Source organism: Prionailurus bengalensis, chromosome D4, assembly GCF_016509475.1.
Source record: "Prionailurus bengalensis isolate Pbe53 chromosome D4, Fcat_Pben_1.1_paternal_pri, whole genome shotgun sequence".
Lineage (NCBI taxonomy): Eukaryota > Metazoa > Chordata > Mammalia > Carnivora > Felidae > Prionailurus > Prionailurus bengalensis.
The window spans coordinates 80,926,870-80,943,780 of record NC_057359.1 but is presented as its reverse complement, the minus strand read 5'-3'; the positions used below and the strand labels follow the sequence as shown (position 1 = coordinate 80,943,780).

At 54.6% G+C, this 16,911-nt stretch overlaps 1 protein-coding gene across 3 annotated transcripts in view; it reads right to left on the bottom strand.

Annotated features, from left to right (window-relative positions):
- The window catches only part of LOC122474681 (DAB2 interacting protein), a 188,312-nt gene that overhangs the window by 146,745 nt on the left and 24,656 nt on the right, over positions 1-16,911 (bottom strand). The window contains exon 1 of one of the 3 annotated variants that reach the window (XM_043565710.1): positions 9,987-10,093. The exons of the other annotated variants lie outside the window; for them this stretch is intronic. The gene's annotated coding sequence lies outside the window, so the exon portion shown is untranslated. Of the gene's footprint in view, positions 1-9,986; positions 10,094-16,911 lie in introns of those variants that run through there. 3 annotated transcript variants of the gene reach the window in all.

The window sequence follows — 16,911 nt, the reverse complement described above, 5'->3', positions numbered from 1 at the left end:
CTCTCTCTCCCTCTCCCCCACTCGTGCACACACACACACACACACACACACACACACTCTCACTCTCTCTCTCTCTCTCTCTCTCTCTCAAAAATAAACATTAAAAAAATTTTTTTTAAATAAAACGAAGACAGTTTCAGGGAAACCAGGATGAGCTGAGCACCTTGCCCCTGGCCCAATTGTCCATCCCTGGAGGACTGGGTTTTTCAAGGTTCAGATGTTTGGATTGTTGAGACAGAGAGGGAGACACAGAACCTGAAGCAGGTTCCAGGCTCTGAGCAGTCAGCACGGAGCCCAACACGGGGCTGGAACCCATGAACCGTGACATCATGACCTGAGCCGAAGTCAGACGCCCAACTGACGGAGCCACCCAAGTGTCCCAACTATCTCAGTTTTAAAACTGAAAGTCCCCTGTCCTGGGAACCCCCTCAGCCCTGGGCAAAGCAAGATGGTTGGTCATGGTAGCCGAGGGTTCGACCTCTTCTGAGGCCTTCATGCACTCATTCATGCATTCACGTGACAAGTGCTTACCAAGGACCGACTATGAACCAGAAACTGTGTCAGGTGCTAATGGTGAAAAGCCAGACAGGGAGCCTCTCTGCCCTCATGGGCTTTTGGTTCAATGGAAACGCACAAAAACAAGCATTAAAAAAATTCAAACACACACACACATACATGTACATATAAAACTGTGACATACGCAGGGGTGTCCGGTGGCTCAGTCGGTTAAGCGTTCGACTCTTGGTTTTGGCTCAGATCACGATCTCATGGTTCATGGGTTCAAACCCTGCATCGGGCTTGGCGCTCAGTGCGGAGAATCCCTGCTTGGGGTTCTCTCTCTCCTCTCTCTGCCTCTCCCTTGCTTGTGCTCTTTCTCAAAATAAATAAACTTAAGAAAAAAAAAAAGAACTGTGACATGGGCTATAAAGGAAAAATCGAGTGCCATGGCAGAGACTAACTGGGAGAGGGGTCTGCCTCTATCAGACGCATGTTCCCGAAGGAGGAACATTCAAGGTGAGAGCTGAAGCCGGGACATTCCAGGGAGGAGAGGGGTCCAGGCCAAGGAGCAGCCTAGGCAAGGTCCACAGGAGGACGGGACTCACAGGCATGAAAGGAACCAAGGAGAGCACGTGTGGGTACAGAGGAGGGAGGACGGGGAGGGGAGAGGATCCGGGCAGGCCCACGGGACCTCAGGGCCAAGGTCAGGCTAGCTGTGGTTCTAAAAGCAGTGGGATCGGAAGCAACGCGAACTGATGTCCAGGAAACTTAAGCAGCACACACTCGGCTACTGCGTAAAAAGCAGAATGTAGGACAGCAAACAGGAGTGAGCCCAATTAGCAGCGCCCTGCGGTCAAGCATAGACGGGCCGGCAGTCTGGATCCGGTGAAACCCGCGAGCCTGGAAAATGGACAGATTCATATGCTCCCCAAGTGCCCCTCTGGTCTGGCCCTTTAACTCAGCAGACACACTATCCTCACCCCCAGAAAACCCCCGGTGATCAAAGAAAGTCAAGACCCACCAGCCTTGGCAATGGCCCTTATCTCCCCCTCCCCTTCCTTCCCTGCACACCCCATGGTACCTGTCATTCTCTCAGCCAAACCTGTCCCTAGCCGGCTGTGAATCAATCCCTTCCAAGAGCCCAAGTGACCATGTGGTTTCCTCCCCTCCCCCCCAGGGAGCGTGGAGTACTGGTGGCATTTTTAAGCTATTAACAATTGACATCTGTTAATTATTAGTTTGCCCACCTCTGTTTTTCTTTCACCCACACCATTGCTCAATCCACCGGCAGCCCTGGCCCTGGGAAGTAGAAATGTTCCCTCCCAACAGAGAGCTGAGGAAGCAGAGGCCCGTGGCAGAAGCCAGGGTAGGGCTCGCAGTCACTAGGCCCTGGGCAACTAACAGACCCCGGTGAACTTCCAGATCCTGGATCATAGGAAGGACAGCTGGCTCTGTACCAGATACTTGGGGGAGGGGGTCCCCATTCTGGCCCTTTCGAGCCCTGCATTTCCATAGGCACCCACTGCCTCTGGACAGGTGGTCCTCCTAGCCAGACCAGACCCTTCTCTTGTAGACCCCGGAGATTTCCAGGCTGTGCCCCAATCAATCAAGCTGCAAATACTATGGACTCTGTGAAAGGGACGTTCCCCAGGGGCCAAGGGGAGCGTAAGAAGCGCAAATAGCCATGCTCTCCTGGTGGGAGGCAGGGGGCTGGACCGCATGGGGCCCTGCACCCCTTTCTGGCTTGGTGAAGCTGACTACACAAGGACAGGATCTCGACAGGTAGGCACGGGGCTGAGGGACAGCATTCCAGGCAGGGAGACCTTGAGAACAAAGTCATGGCAACAGGGCAGGTGGGTGACCATGGAGTATTCGGCTGGCTGAGTGCAAAGAAAGGCGCTGTGGACACAGAGGCTCCTACCAGAGTTTGGAGGTCTCTAAAGCTTGACCTCAGAAGTCTGGACTAGATCGTGGGGAAAACAGGGAGGCTCTCAAGATCCCTGAGAAGAGGGGGGACTGGTCAGACCAGGGTTTAGAAAACTCCCCTGGAGGCGGAGTGGAGGGGGGGCGGGAAGCAGGCCACGAGACAGGCTGGTTATTCCCAGTAGACAACCGGGCGGTGATGGAGGCAGGAGCCAGCGCCAAGGGGACCTGGTAGTCTGGCACAAAGGAGGAAGGAGGGAGGGGAGGGAAACCACCAGGCCGGGATTCCCTGGCCCCGGAGCTGGCCAGTGCAGCCTCACCTGAGAAAGAGGGAAGTCGGGAGGTGGAGGGGGGTTGGTTAGGGCAGGAGGAAGTGGTTTTAGCGGGAAGAAAAAGACTTCCCTGTTGGGTGGCTGATGTGCCTTTAGAGCATCTGGTGAAAATCACTTCTCCATCTGGAACTCAGGAAAGAGGATTATAAGAGATTTACAATCCAGAATGGGAACAGTCCAGGTTCAGCAGTCATTGGCACCCCGGGGTGAATGGAGCTCCCAGATGAGAGCTAGCAGGTAAAAAGAGGAGCACACCCAGGTGGGGTCAGAGGGCATCAGTCAGGGGCCCGGAGGGTGTGGTGTCCGGGAAGGCAAGAGGCAGGTGGCTGGAGACCCGGTCCAACCCTGGGAAGGCTGGCCAAAGCCCTGAGCGATAGTGAGATTACAATCAAAGATCCCATGTACTGAGTTCCTTTTACATGCCAGGCCTTGAACTTGGGACCTGACATGCACCATCGACCTCGCCGACGCCTCCAAAAACCCTTGGAGCCAGCACTGCCATCCCATTTTACAGATGGGAAAGTCAGCAAAGAGCGGCTCAGTCACCCAGCTGGTTGAGCCTAGTCTTGAACCCCGCTGGACTCCAGAGCCCACACATCCTCTGAACCACTATATGGGGTAGGGGGGAGGTCAGTGTTTGCTGACCAGTCAGTGGGGGGTATTTTCATGGGGGAAGGGGTTCCTAGAGGCCAAAAGGTGACCAGGTAGAAGCAGACAACTGTTCTAGCTGGGAAGAGTGAGAGGGTGACTCTAGCAACTTCCTCCAGCAGCTGGCCCAGACGGCTGGAATAGGAGCCGCCCATCTGAGCGGAAGGATCTGGAAGGCTGCAGCAGGGGGCCAGGGCCGGGAAGGACCTTTAGTTCTTGTTCTGCCTTTAGGATCCAAACTTGGAAAACAATGGCCGCTAAAAGTGATTTGATGACTAAAATTTTTGACTGTGGCTAAGTTTAGCATTCAGGGTGGGGTAGGCACAATGATGTACAACGTGCAAACCTTGACTTCCGCCCCCAGCCCTATGTTGTATCCTGGCCCCTGTTTAACTCCTCTTTTTCCGCATTTCCAAATAATAACCCAGGGAGGGCTCAGAGATAATGAGATCCCCATTCGGTATCTCCTTAGCACCGAACGCCTAAACTAAAAAGTACAATGTTTAACCCAAAGGAATCAATCACTAATGGTGGAATTTCAGGCCCCAGAGGTGGTTTGCCAGGAGGTCCCCAAATCATACGCCAGTTCTCAACCTGCACTGAAACAGTGGCTGGCACATGGTAAGCACTCAATAAATATGTGTCTCCAGGCAGGAGCCACAGAGCTCACTGTTGTCACAGTCCAAGGACAAGAAGGCCTCCCTGGAGCCTCACAGCGCCAGAAGCCACACCTTCCAACAATCGCTCCTTCATCACGCCCAATTACATTGTAATTTATCCGTCAGTTCTATAGGGTAATATTGTATCTGGCCAGAAAGGGCTTCCAAGCACATGAATTTGACCTTTGAAAGTTTGGGGGAATCATTCAAAATTGTTTACGTTCAACCCAATTGTTTTCAATCCTTGAAAGCATCTGTACAACACGAAAACTCAGACCAGACTAGGGATGGCAAACAGGCCCCACAGCACACCAGCCCCCGCCACCCCCACCACCAGGGCCTAGGCGCGCCTCGCTAACTGATTATAGCACTCTCTTCTGCCGGGCCACGATGTGGCTTCAGATCCTCTCAATGCCCAGGGTTTGCTTTGTTCCGCTTATAGGAAGTGATGTGAATACCACGTGGATGTTGTGTCTCCAATGAACATTCCTTCTCTGGGGGAAAAAAAAAAAAAAACGTCTGCAAAAATCCATTGAATTTACTAACCACGCATGGCATGTGCATTGTTATTATGGCTCTTTTGTTGTTTTTGTGTGTTTCTGCTCCCCCTTCTGCCAGGGCTGGCACCCCAATTTTCCCTGAGGATCCCCCCTCCCCACTCTAATTCAGTGGAGAAATAGAGCTTAGAACTGGGGGAAGCAGGAGGAGTGAGACAGATAGGACATCCTAACTAATTCATTTAGTTAGGATTCATTGGGCTTCCTTGAGTTCTTTATATACGTGAGTTCACAAAATCCCTCTAACTTTGGCCAGTTTGGGGGGGGGGGGGGGGGGGCTTTGTTTCCTGGACCTGAAAGGAACCCCTGACCCCAGTGTAAGCCCGGAGCTGGGCCCTGAGGGGTGACCCCCAAGGTGACAGAGAGACCTGTCATTCAGGAGCTCCCCAGCGCAGCAGGTGGACAGCCGGACCCAAGAAAGCAGGCCCAGAACTGACTCCAGCTCAGAGCCGTGGCGGAACCAGAGAGATCACCGCCCCCCTCTCCCTGGTTGCCCCCACCCTCCACTACTGCCCCCAGAGGTCCTGGTCTGGGAGTCAGGAGAATGGTGTGAGGCCTCGCCCTGCTCCTGACTCACTGTGGGAACTTGAACAGATCACCCTGGGCCTTGACTTCCTTGTCAGCAGAATGGGGGTGGAAAGGCCACGTGGCAGCCAGGCTGAACATCAGGGAAGGGAGTGCATGGTCCAGACCTCCCACAGGGAGGGTGGTGGTTATGACCACCGCCCCTGGTCTGGAGAGGAGAGACCGCCCCCTCCCCCCCCCTCCGCCAAAGCCCTGGCACCGGGCTGCCTCCTCCATACAGGCCCCGGATGAGAGGGATCCGAGGAACCTTCCAGTCCGAGCTTTTCCTCCCACGTCCAGACCATTCGCTCATTTGAAACCAGGTCTTCTCTGGGCATTTGCAGGGGGACCGTTTCTGGCAGGAAGTCCCTCATACTGCCTCCCATCCACTGAGCAGCAAAACTCCCATGTCATCGGCGCTCCCCACCACGCCGAGGCCCTCCCTTCCCGCCGTCCCTCGGGCGCTCCGGGGTCCAGAGCCAGCACCTCTGTCCGCCCAGGGGGAAGGTCAGGCCGATTCACAGCAGCTGCCCTCCCTAAAGGCTCTCCTGGGAGTCGCTGCAGCCTCCCTCGCCCTCCAGGAGGCCAGAGAGTGAGGGCCAAGGTCAGGGTCAGGTCGGGGCCAATGCCCAGCGCTGAACTGCCTGTGGTGAGCAGTGACCAAACCCATTAGACCTGACACCTGCCCTTCGGCTCCTCCTTTTCCTACAATAAACCTGCCCCAGCCGCCACAGTCAGATGAGCTCTGTGCAAGCCAGGCATCTTCAATGCAAGAGGGGGCAAATTTAAAGGTAAGACATACATTATCTGCAGGCACCGCCCCACCCCCCACGCCCACCCTCACCCTCACCATCACCAGCAGCCACTGGCCACCAGTGCCTCTGAAAATGCCTTTGTGGGCATCCCCCTGCCTCTGCACCAGCACCCTCCCCCAAAACAACACTCAACAGCTCTGAATTACCAAAATCAATTACTCCAAGAAGGAGCTCAGGCAGACAGGCGTTAGAATAAAGACAGCAGATAATTCCCACCGTCAGGTAATTGCTCCCCAGAGAATTTCAGATAATAAAAGAGGAATAAAAAAAGAGAGCATTTTCCCCCAGAAAGGAAGGGGAGACAGTGCACTGATAAACAGAAGGCTATTCTCTTCCCTTCTGCCTTCTCGCCCCTTCCTCGGCTGCGCTCCTGCAGGAAAACCCAACCAGCGTTTCAGAAATCCACGGGGCTCAGGATGGGAGGTGGGTGGGTGAGTTCCAGGGTCCCGGGCCCTGGGGACAGTGCAATGTTCACAGCGGACATTTGACTCTCATGTCCTTCCTTGAGCAGGGACGCGGGCGAGGCCAGAGCTCCCGTTACACACAGGCCCAGGGATACATGATTCGGCAGTTAATCTCTCTGTGTGCCACGCGTTCATCTCATCCCCTCAACAAGGGCAGAAGCTTTGTGACAGCAAGTCCTTGACTGACACCAACAGCCTCTCCTTGCCACCTGGCCCCGGATACCCACATAAAGGACCTACCAATTGATCCGGAAGGTAGGGGCATGCAGGTGTTTCTGAGGCCTGTTACTTGGTTTCCTTCATTGCAAAATGGGGAAACAGCACCAAACTATCACACGGATGTCTACAGCACCGCATCCCCAAGACAAAGCCTTGTCAACAGGTACTCCAAGAAGAAGAATACCTATGGTTAGAGGTTTGGAGAGTCCTGGGGTAAAAACAAAGTTCGGCTGGTTTCTTCTCTGCAGACCTTCTCAGAGCCTTCAAAATTGCTAACGTGAATTGGTACCGTACGATTGCTCATAAAGCGTGCAGCCTCTTCCCAAACTCTTTTCCTGCTAAGTACCTCCCCAGACTGATAGTCCATGGAACGCAGTAGGGCCAACAGTGGCTGCAGACCTAAGGTGGGTGTAATAAGGCATTTAAAGGGAACCGGTCAGGGGGCTATAGGAAAAATTCACGGAGGCATAGAGCTTAAGATAAATTCTAAAGGAGAAAGGAGGGGCAGAGACAAGGAAGGGACATCCCACGCTGAGGAGACTGCCCAAGCAGGAGCCCGGGGCGGGGGGGGGGGCGGTGGGAGGGGGGGCAGGGGAGATCCCTGGGCTTGCTGGGTCCAACGATTTGCCTTAACTGTTATCTGGAGAGAAGGAGGGAAGGCTGGAAAGGCGAGGTGGGAAGGGTCTTGGGATAAGAAACACAGTAAGGGTTTTTTTGAGGTCCTTGAGCAAATAATGGCTTGCTCGTTGAGTAGTTACCGTGTGTAGTACAGTGTGAAGTACAATTCTCACAACGCTCCTGTGAAGCAGGTTCTAGTGCGTGTCTCCTTTCAGAGGCAAGGGCCGGTCAAGTGGCTCCCCCGATTCCCGTAGCTCCTGAGTAGTGGGCAGGGATTGGAAGCCTCCAGCATATCAATTACAGAACTCGTGCCCCTAAGCACTGCACTGTGAGGGACAGGGCCGAACCCAATGCCGCCAACACCATCGAGGTGTGGAGAAGAGCCAATTATTCCCTGCCATGTTGAAGCTTTGTCCCAATGCCCGGGTTTTTGATCTATACTTCACCGGCCAGAACACCCCAACTATATACAGAGGTCATTAGTTCTAGATATTTAAAGGGAGTTTTTGCAACCGTCCCTCTGGGAACGGGCAAGAAGGTGCCAAAACACAAGTTGGCACTGATAGAAACGTGTGGCTGAACCCATCAACATCCTCCACAAGATTTATGTTTCCCAAGCACGTGGCTGCTGCTTGATTTATGGGGCCTGTGGAGCCGTCCTGAGGGGGGAGCAGACCGCTCAAGGGAGGGAGGCATCATGATCATCAAATATTTCGATAATCATCTCCATCGCAGTAAAGAAGGCACCAGACCACTTCCTGCCCTTGTGCGGGAAAGGAAGTGAAATTGTTTCCCTTGATTCAATCAGGTAATTAACTAGACAATGCAAAGAGAAATTCCAGCAAGGATATAAATACTTAAAATCCCCGCACTAGCTGGTGAGGAGGATGTCAACAACAGGAGCTCTGGCGGAGGGGAGAGGTGGGGGCGGAGAGGTGTGTCCCGAGCTGAAAACAACCGCGGGCCGGCAGCGGTTCATAATGACAGGCCCTCGCCCCGTGCCAGCTCTGTGATAAGCACTTTACACGCATTACCTCACTTACGCCTCAAAACAAGGCAGTGACGTAGGTGTCACTATTATCCTCATTTGACAGTTGAGAAAACTGAGGTGCAGGCAGGGAAATGACTCGTCGCAGAGCACGCCGTGGACGCGCCACACTCGGGTCTGATTTCAAAGCCGCGTCTTCATCCGCAGGCCTCCGCTCCCTCTCCAAAGGCATGCCCCAAATAAAGGGATGTTCAGGTCTAAACGGGGAAACCGAGGCAGGATTGGACACTTCTTTCCTGCCCAAGTGTCCTGCCTAGCCTGGTCCGTCCTGGCTGCTGGGCCATCACAGAGAAGCAGGGAGGCTTGGGAGAAGGGGTTTTACAATCCTATTTGCAGAAGGCTGGGCAGCTGTCCTCCCGGGGGGGGGGGGGGGGGGGGGGGGGGTCCCTCCAGCCTCCCTTCCTCCAGGAAGCCTCCCTGACTGCTCGCCCTTCCCATACACCCACCTGTGGCCTCTCCAAAGATGAGGCACGCTTTCTACCTAAGACTGGACCCCAGAGGTTCTCGGGAGAGAGGGAGAAGCAGAAACTACCACCGGTTTGAGTCCTCCTCACCTTCACCCGGCAGATCTATTTCAACAAAGCCTCATCCCAGTGATTTAAACAGCAGAAACGAGCTCTAGTGGAATGTGAATGCGAAATACAAACTTCAGGCACCTTAAAGAAATCTTTTCCTCTATTATCCCCTGTCTCTATTCATCAATGCAGCGCACTTAAAAACCCATATTCGAAAACCTTTTTGTTTGGGCAATTTGAGTCGCTGTGTGTCTTTACAAGACAAATAAACGAGCCATTCATATAGTCTCTTTAATTCCGATTTCTATATGCCCAGAACTGCCTTCACCAGAAGCAGAAAGTTCTGGAAAGGAGCACGGGCCAGAGTATTCCAAGACCAATGGGAAGCAGACTGAGAAGGCCCTCATTAACAACAGTGCCAAGAATGGTAAGTAACAACAGAACACTAGCATTTATTGTGTATTATGTGTAGACACTGAGCTGTGCTCTTGGCTCGGTGCCTAATTTTAACCCAACAACAGCCCTAGAAGATAGGTATTGCTGTTATGCCCAATTTACAGATGAGAATACTGAGGATCTGAGAAGTGAGGTAACTTTGTCCGTGTCCCACGGCTTAGGCTAGGCGAACCAGCCAGGACTCCAGTTTCGTGGGCCCCAGACCACCCCCCACCCTTGGCCTCTCTGCAGTGCTAGGCCCTTCTGGGGTGGGAACAGGCCGCTGGCTTCTTCCCCCATCTCCCACCCCGAGTCCAGGACGCAGCCTCCAGCAACAGACCCCGCTTCCAAATCTGAATCAACACCGCATTGGTCACTCCACTCAAAGGGAAATGGGGGGAGGGGGAAAGGAATTAACATCAACATCAAAAAAAGCCAAGAGCTACAGGGGCCAGAGAGAAGCAGGCCCACGACTGGGTATCTGTGAGAGCATGGCTTTTAATGTGCCCTTCCCTCATGGAGCCTGGATACAGCCATACCTGCTCTCCTCTGCTCCCTCTCTGGCTGCTCAAGGCCACTGTTAGAGGGGAAACATGGGGGGTGATGTCAGACTAGAAAAGGACTCCACAGTCACCCCCTTCCTGCTCCTCACCAGCTTAATCGCACCCAATTTCTCTGTATTTATATTTACGTGGCAGCTGGAGGGTGGGAAGCACAGTGTGGGGTAGAAAAGACTTTCATTCAAACTCTAGTTCTCCCCCTTCCCTGCTAGGTGACCTTAGTAACTCCTCCTCTCTGGGCCTCAGTTTCCTCATCTGCAAAATGGAAATAATAACAGGACCCCATAAGTCTGTTGTGAGCACCAGATGTGCTAATATCGGAAAGTCCTGAGCCCAGTGCCTGGCCCAGGGGAGCACTCAGACAGTGTGGGCTGCTAGGAATTATTATTTTACAGCCCAGACAGGTCCTGCACCTTGCACAGAACAAACACTGACATGAGCTTCTGGCTCCTGGTTCAAGCTCTTTCTTGACACAGAGCTACTCTCTTGGGAATGTGAAACGGCCCAGCCCAGGAGCTCTCAGGGCCCAGCAGCTTTCCCATCTCTGCAATTCACAGGCCAAGTACAAAGTCCCAACCAACAGGTTTGTTTTTCACACACACACACACACACACACACACACACACACACGTGCGTGCGCGCGCGCACACACACACACACACACACACACACACACAATCGACAAGTGGCTCAGAGTGAAAGTTCCCAAACCTTGGCATCCTCCCCCATCCAGAGGTGAGTAGTGATCTCATCCCTGTGACTAATCCAACGCCAACGCCAAGAGCCCTCTCTGGGAACCCGCGGGCTTCGCATCACTGCCTCTCAGCCCCAAGAGGAGCCAAGGCTGCGAAACTGGGATTCACGCTGAGCTGGGAATCCCTGCTCTTGGAGCTGAAAAATGAGAGTGGCTCCGAAAAGCAGGGGGGTGTTGCCTCCAAAGACCAGGAGGGGCAGGAGATCTGGGTTCCAGTCACAGCTCTGCCATGAACTTCGTTTTTGTTTTTAATTTTTTTTTTTAATGCTTATTTATTTTTGAGAGAGAGACAGAGCATGGGCAGGGGAGGGGCAGAGAGAGAAGGAGACACAGAATCCGAAGCAGGCTCCAGGCTCTGAGCTGTGAGCACAGAGCCCGATCGGGGGGCTCAAACTCATGAACCCGTGAGGTCATGACCTGAGCCGAAGTCGGACGCTTAACCGACTGAGCCACCCAGGCTCCCCTGCCATGAGCTTCTTTAAAGCAAACGCAGGCCTCTGTCTGCCCAACCCTAAAATGGGCAGATTTCAGATTTCCAATGGTCTGTTCAGTTCAGATTTGGTTTAACTCCTGTCCTGCCCACCAGGGGCCTCTGGCCCAGCTGGGGAAGGAGCAAAGCCCTAAAGAAGGTACAGGTTAGAGGGCACTACGATGCATGAAAGGAGAGGCCAGGGCTGCTGGAGTGAATGGCACAGGCTGCCAGGAGAAGCTGGGCCTGACTAGGGGGTGTGGGTGGGGGGTCCGAACTGAGGGGTGGGGCTGGGAGGAGAGGAAAACCAATCCCGGTAGTCAGAGCTTGTCAGGGGCCAGGAACACAGAGCTGCGGGCGCCAGAGTAAACTATACAAAATTCCAGTGAATCAGGCCAGGAGAGGAGAAGAGACTTCTCCCAGAACTTCGGCCACCGTCTCCCCCTCGTCACTCCCCCCCACCAGGGTGCAGACAATCAGAAGAACCTGGATACAAACCAGGAAAAGCCAAGAAACCCAGATACAGACTCTGCCCCAGAGCTGGCTCCTAGCAGAACCCAGAGGCAGCGGCAAACGAGAGCCTCTCTCTTCTGCGGTGCTGGGTTCCAGGAGAGGTGGGGACAGACAGGGGGTCTCCCCAGGCTTTTCCATGAAATGTGCTCTACCAAACACCATAGAATGACACCTGTAGCAAAGCCAGGGAGCACACCATCGCACCGCACTGTTGATAAAGCGGGTGACTGCTGTGCTCTGGAAACCTCAATGGCTCCCTGTTGCCTGCAGCATCCTGTTCACCCTCCTTACTATGCCATTCAAGGTGTTCGATGTGAGGTCCCAAGGGGACTTTTTCACTCCCATCACAGCCCCACCTCCCCCCCACACCCTCTCCAGCCACTTACACTCTCCGATTCTCTAGCCCCCTCTGGAGCCTTTGCCCGCTGGGGCCGTGATCTGTCCTTGTCTCCTCACTGCCCTTGCCATTTTCCTTAATAATCTGCCTCTATTGTTTCGACCGCCCCCTTGCCCTCCTGGACAGCCTGCTGACTTTTAGACTTTAATCGGGCTCCTTCCGAATAAAGAACGCAGACGGAGGGAACAGACCTGGCTTCCGTCACCACATTTTGGGTATGGGCTCCAGCGAGTAATTGGGCCCATGCCTCCACGTGCCCATTTACAACGCGGGCGGTGTGACCTCTACTTACGTCAACGGCCGCCGAGCCACTCGAGTGAGATAATGGAGCCAAAGGGCTCTGCACAGCCTCAAGTGTGACACGATCCCAAGGGATTAGGATGTCTATTTTTAACTCCCCACATCCTGGCCGAAAAACAAATCCCTCACACACCCTGCAGATCCCTATCAGGGGGTTTGGCAGAGCCTTTTGGGAATTGTCTCCTCCCGGAAGCAGCGCCAGCTTTGATGGCTTTCCCTCTGCCGGGAAAGGCTCCGAGATCCCTGCTCCAGCCAGGGCCAGCTTCCATTATGTCTGGCTGGGTCCTCGCTGTCCCTGTCAAACAGCCATTTCCTGGTGGACTCAGTTGTCACATATTCTCCAGCCGGTGACAGCCAGACAGGGTCACCCGGAGGGGTCAGCCTTGAGGGACCCGTGCTAGGATGCTCAGTCTAGGGGCAGAGGCAGGGGTGGAGGCGGGTAAACCAATCAAGCGCAAGAGAGTAGGATGTTTAGTAACAAAGACATCACGGGAGGCCACCAGGCTTTGAGGCCCCTGCCAGCTTCTGAGCGAGGGGCTTGGGCAGCTTCTGAACGTAAAACCCGACCATTACCAGTCTTGCCCCTTTCCCTCCAGCACCCCTAGCTTCCCTCGGACCTCACTCCAAGATGGGTCTTTTTTTTTTTTTTTAAGTTTATTTATTTTTTGAGGAGGGGAGGGGCAGAGAGAGAGCGGAAGAGCCCAAGCGGACTCCACGCTGTCAGCAGCGAGCCCGATCGGGGCGCAAACTCAGCAACCGTGAGATCATGACCCGAGCCAAAGTCTGAGGCTGAACAGCCTGAACCACCCAGGCGCCCCCAAGATGGGTCTTTAATAGGTTATCAGCCCCTGTGACCTACAGGGAGACGGGAGCTTCCTACTTCAGGATAGAGCTCCGACCTGTCACTGGTCCACCTGTGTGAGTGCTGGCTCAGTTCATCAGGACGTTGTTTGTTCTCCCAGATCCCACCTCGGCCACTACCTGCTACCTAAGTTCACTCTCATCAAAGGACGCCAGCAGAGAAAATGACCCTAACACAAGAGTTGCAAAGAAAAAAAGCCTGGTTCTGAATAGGGAGCCTTCAAACCCCCTGGATTAGCAAACCTCCCCCACCGCTGAACTCAGGGACAGACAGTTTCACTGGAGGTTCTGCCAGCAAATAGCTGTACATCCCTAGAAGAGTCACGTGACCCCCTGGGTGCCTCTGCTTATGTCTGAAAGCCCCCAGCACAATCCCGATGAGCCCACAGACTCTTCCTAAGTACTTTGCAAACTCTTAGGAATTCTACCGAGGCAGAGGCATCTTGGTGATGCGTGTTGGTGCGCAGTGGAGACCTGAAGCACTGAAGTTCAGCCTGCGGCGGGGGGTGGGGTGGGGGGTGGACTGATACACCCTTTTCAGACCCTCTTCCAGGCTTCTCCGTCTTTGATGCCACAAAACAGAATAAAAAAGCAGAAGAAGACCAACCCAAAGGAGGCAGGGAAGTCTTGCCACAAACCAAAGGCATTTCTGTCTGTCCCTCGGCTGCAGGCAGGCTGGTACAGAACACACAATGACAGGCCCCCCCGGCTGTTTGCCCTGGGAAGCAGGGTGCCGGCAAAATGCTCTGAGCCAGGAACAGAAAAGCCAAGCCCAGTGACAACCAGTCCAACCCTACAAGGCTTTATGAGCATTTACTAGCCCAAAGAAGGCCCCGTCCGGGCTCCGCCCGCTCCGTGGGCACAGAGATGAAAAGTAAGGCCCAGGCCTTGCCCTCAAGAAGCTCAGAGCCCATCCTGGGAGACGGGCAAGCTGACGGCAAAGTGTAAAGGAGGCAGTTGTTAGGAGCTACAAGCCAGGACCGCACAGGGGACGGTTCACCCTTCGTGGAAGGATGAGACCAAGTGGAGGTGACGTTTGTGCCAGACCCAGAGGGGCAGGAAGAATCTGGGCAGTGAAGCAGTGGCGGAGAGAGAAGGGCATCCAGGAGTCACAGGCAGAGACCAGGAAACAGGCGGCCTGAAGAGCACAGGGAAGACAGGATAACAGCAGAAGGAGAATGGCATGGATCGCGGGTTCGATCCGGAAGGTGGGTAACAGGGAGCCGCCCCCAGGGGAGGGAAGAAGGGGCTGGATGGAGGGAAGCAGAGGGCAGGAGGCTGGTGAAGGCTGCGGTTAACGAGACCCAGCTTTAGGAAGCAGGGCTGCTAGGGGCTCACCCCGGGCATGGAGAACAGGGAACTGGATCCCCTCAGCCAGCTGCTCTGCTCCAGGGAGAGGCTATAGCCCAGCTGGCACAGACCCCAGCTGGGAGGGGCCGGCCTCAAGGAATGCTGGGGATGTGCAGGGGAGAGGCATGTGGTGGCTCGGGAGGGAGACAGGGACTACTACACATGCTCGGGGCCTCTCCGCCAAGGCTGTCGTGGGCAGAGAGGGGGCTCAGCTGGGTTGGAGCTGGGTTGGTCTCAGAGCCCCTCCGCTGCTCCCTCGGCTCCCTCCCACAACCCCGGCCAACCGCCCCCATCACCCCCCCCCCCTGCAGTGTTCAGAGCGCAGACTACTAATTCCAGAGGTGAGCAAGCTGGCCCTGCCCTGGGCTCCCTCCCGCTGCCTGCGCCCGCAGCCCTCGGCTCCCTGAGTCCCCTGGACGCTGAGCCCACAAAGCCTTGATGACTGTTCGCACCAAGCCAGGGCTGCGCATCGCCCTCCAACCCAAGCCAACAACTCATCCGTGCCCTGCGCCCGTCACGGAACCCCCTCTCCAGAAATGCAGAAAACAGAGCGTAACCTGTGAATGCGGGGGTTGAAAGGAACGTCAGACATCTAACTAAACGCCCCCACCTTTGCAGACAAGGAAACGAAAATCAATCGTGAGAGATGACCGGCCCTGCCCAGGGTCACGCAGCCCAGTGGTGGTCCAGCCAGAACCCACGTCTTCAGGCTTCCAGGAGGGTCTGGCACCAAAGCCATGACCAGGTGGGGCGGTAGAACACAGGGTATTGGATACGGTACCGAAAAAAAAAAAAAAAAAAAAGCCCTGTGCTTATGGTCAAGGGACCTGGGTTCAAGTTCTGACCTTCCCATCTTTCCCATGCACACAGACATTAGAGCTTCGGACATGTCACAGCAGCTTCCTGGACTCCAGTGACCTCTTCCGTAAAATGGGTGTTTAATGGGGCGCCTGGGTGGCTCAGTTGGTTAAGCGACCGACTTCGGCTCGGGTCGTGATCTCGCAGTTTGTGAGTTCGAGCCCCGCGTCGGGCTCTGTGCTGACAGCTCGGAGCCTGGAGCCCGCTTCGGATTTATCTCCCTCTCTCCCTACCCCTCCCCTGCTTATGCTCTCTCTCTGTCTCAAAAATAAATAAACATTAAAAAAAATTAAAAACAGAGACACTGTCTGCCCCTCCCCTGCTCGCGCTCTGTGTCTCTCTGTCTCTCAATAATAAATAAACGTTAAAAAAAATGGGTGTTTAATAACTCTGTGCTTTCAGCAGGATCAAACAGAGTAAAGGTAGAGCAAGTGCTCTGTGTAGAGCAGAGCTAGGAGGTCAGGACCGGGATCCTGCTGAGGCCCAGGCAAGCGATTCCTTTACCTTCACCCCTCCTGGAGGCCAGCCCAGCCCAGCCAGCCTGAAGTCAGACATTTCCCCCAGAGCTGCCCAGGGGCCAGCAAAACAGCCCTCCAGGGGAAGGGGTGGGTGTCCACTGGGTTTACAGCATCGATGTGCACAAGGCAGGCACACCCGCTCCCCTCCCCAGGAAGTCCCTTGTCTGGGAGGACAGAGGTCATCATGGGGCCACAGAGGAGGAAGGAGAGGGGAGGGGGGGGTCCTGCTCCCTTCTCCTGGGTCCTCACCGTCCCAGCTGAGAAATCTGAGCACAGGTTCCTCACCCAAGGTACACTGATCTTTCTAGAAAGCAGAGGTCACAGGCTTTGAGGGGGGGAGGTGGGGGGCGCAGGGCCTCCTGGGAACCACAGGCTTGCTGCCATGCACATCCAGACGTGGCAGGAGAGGCTCGCCTCTGTCCTCCAGGGGCCTCCCCAGAATGCCTGACAGCCACCCAGGAGACTTCCACAGAAAGCAATCAGCCCACCAGTGGGTATAACATCCTGCCTGTTTTACAATGGAGAGAAAGCCCCAGAAAGGGAGACTAACCAGCCAAAGAGAGTGGAGCCAAGGCTTGGACTTAGATTGCTTGGAACCCATCTCCCACACTCTCTTCCTGAGTGCACCTTAGAGCTACGGTTCCCAGACTGTACTGTGCATGAGAAGGGCCCTGGAGTGTTCTTATTTGTTATTTTTCGGAATGTTTATTTATTTTGAGAGAGAAGAGAGACCATGTGTGCAAGTGTGTGTGGGGGGAAGGGGACAGAGAGAGAGAGAGAGAGGGAGAGAATCCCAAGCAGGCTCCACACTGAGCTGAGCCTTGATGAGGGGCTCGATCTCACAAACCCTGAGATCATGACCTGAGCCAAAATCAAAAGTCAGATGCTTAACTGACTGAACCACCCAGGCACCCCCATACCCAGGGAGTTTTTAAAAGTACACATTCCTCTACTCCCTAGGTGTGGAGTAGAGATGAGAAATCTGCATTTTAGTAGGTGCCCCAGGTGGTTGTGATAAAGCACACACCAGAGACCT